Genomic DNA, 2626 nt, shown 5'->3' with positions numbered 1-2626 from the left:
TTTTTTTTTTTTTTTTTGCAGTTTTGGCTGAGGCTGGGCTTGAACCCATTACCTCCAATATATGGGGCTGGCACCCTACTCCTCCTACTTTTTACCTTTTTTTTTTTGAGACAGAGTCTCAAGCTGTCACCCTGGGTAGAGTACCATAGTGTCATAGCTCACAGCAACCTCCAACTCTGGGGCTTCAGTGATTCTTTTGCCTAAGCCAAATTGTTGGGACTACAAGTGCCCACCACAATACACGGCTATTTTTTGGTTGTAGTTGTCATTGTTTGGCAGGCCCAGACTGGATTCAAACCTGCCAGCTCTGGTGTATGTGGCTGGTGCCCTAGCTGCTTGAGCTATAGGCGCTGAGCCAACTTCTGGCTTTTTCATTGTTTCTGCTTTCCTTCACATTTGATTTTTTTTTTCTGACTTATTAAATTGGATATTTTCTATTAGCCATTTAAAGTTTTAAGGTTATTTCTGAATACAAATTTTTTCTTTTTCTTTTTTTTTTTTTTTGAGACAGGGTCTCACTTTGTTGCCCTTAGTAGAATGCTCTGGTGTCATAGCTTACAGCAACCTCAAGTGATTCTCTTGTCTCTGGCTCTTGAGTAGCTGAGACTACAGGCACAGACCACAATGTGCAGATATTTTTTTTTTAGAGACAGGATCTCACACTTGCTCAGGCTGGTCTTTTGCTCAGGCTGGTCTGGAACCTGTGAGCTCAGGCAGTCCACCTGCCTCAGTCTCCCAGAGTGCTAGAATTACAGGTGTGAGCCACCATGCCCAAGCCATTACAAAGTTATTTTTGTTTGAAAAGTTTTGTTCTACTGGGTGACACCTGTGGCTCAAAGGAGTAGGGCACTGGCCCCATATAATGGAGGTGGTGGATTCAAACCCAGCCCCGGCCCAAAACTGCAAGAAAAAAATTTTTTTTTGTTATACAGACTTGTCACCCATAGTACAGTGGGTATGGCATCGGCCACATGCACTAAGGCTGGTGGGTTTGAACCTGGCCTGGACCAGCTAAGCAACAGTGACAATGGCAACAAAAAAATAGCCAGGTGTTGTGGTGGGTGCCTGTAGTCCTAGCTACTTGGGAGGCTGAGGCAAGAGAGTCACTTAAGCCGAAGAGTTTTTTTTTTTTTGTGAGACTCACTGTGTTGCTCTCAGTAGAATGCTGTGGTATCACAGCTTACAGCAACCTCTGGCTCTTGGGCTTAAGCAATTCTCTTTTTATTTTATTTTATTTTTTGAGACAGAGCCTCAAGCTGTCCCCCTGGGTAGAGTGCTGTGGCATCACAGCTCACAGCAACCTCCAACTCCTGGGCTCAAGCGAGGCTCCTGCCTCAGCCTCCCTACTCCCAAGTAGCTGGGGCCACGACGCCCGGCTATTTTCTTCCTTTTTTCTTTTTTTTGTTGCAGCTGTCGTTGTTTGTTGGGCCAGGGCTGGATTCGAACACTACGCGCCACCTTAGGTGTATGTGGCTGGCACCTTAGCCACTTGAGCCACAGGCGCCGAGCCTTAAGTGATTCTCTTGCCTCAGCCTCCCAAGTAGCTGGGACTACAGGCACTTGCCACAACGCCCAGCTATTTTTTGATTGTAGTCATTGTTGTGTAGCAGGCCCAGGCTGGGCTGAAACCCACTCCACTACCTTTGGTGTATGTGGCTGGCGCACTACTCACTGAGCTATGGGCACTGAGCCTAAGCCCAAGAATTTAAGGTTGCTGTGAGCTGTGTCACCATGACACTCCCAAAGTGATATACTGAGACTGTCTCAAAAAAAAAAAAAAAAAAAGTTTTGTTTTATAGACTTCCTTTTCCATTTGTGCTATATCTTCTGTAGCTGCTATTCGTGTTGATGGAAAAGACACAACTCTGTAAAATAATTTAAAGAAGTTTATTTTGAGCCAAAGTTGAGGACCATGACCCAGAGCTACACCCAAGAAGCCTTGATCATGTGAACTTGAAATGGTGGGATTACAATTACAGTTTGGTTTTATACAGTTTAGGGAGACAGGATTTACAGGTGAGGTCATAAAGCAGTCCATGGAAGGCATACATTCATTGGTTTGGGTCATTGGATGTCTGGGGGGGGGGAGGGGCTTACAGGTTATAGGTTGGTTTAAAGATTCTTTGACTAACAATTGGCTGAAAAAGTTAGGCTTTATTTAGAAGACCAAGAGTCAGTGAAAAGGAATGCTTAAGATAAAAGGTCTGTTAATCAGAGACAGTACTGGACAGAACCACGTAGTTTGATGTGTCTACTGAGGAGCTACAGGTAGGTCTTGAGTCACTGGGGACATCTCTAAAAGGGGGCAGGGCATGATGAGGCCTATCTGATCTCCTTTCTCATGGTTAGCAGCTCAGTTTTAGGGATTCCCTTGGCCATGAGAAGGTACAGTCTCTGAAGGGGAGCCTGTGATTTTATTTTAGTTCATAATCAGAATTCCACTTTGATTTGAAAGTTTTTCAATAGAGAGTCTGAGGTTTTCAACCATTAGGGTTGCTTTTATTTCTGGTTTTTTTTTTTTTTAGACAGAGCCTCAAGCTATCCCCCTGGTAGAGTGCTATGGCATCACAGCTCACAGCAACCTCCAACTTCTGGGCTCAAGCAAGTCTCCTGCCTCAGCCTCCCA

Source organism: Otolemur garnettii, unplaced genomic scaffold (genome assembly GCF_000181295.1).
Source record: "Otolemur garnettii isolate 467f Iridium unplaced genomic scaffold, OtoGar3 scaffold00087, whole genome shotgun sequence".
Classification (NCBI taxonomy): domain Eukaryota; kingdom Metazoa; phylum Chordata; class Mammalia; order Primates; family Galagidae; genus Otolemur; species Otolemur garnettii.
This window is presented reverse-complemented; position numbering follows the sequence as displayed.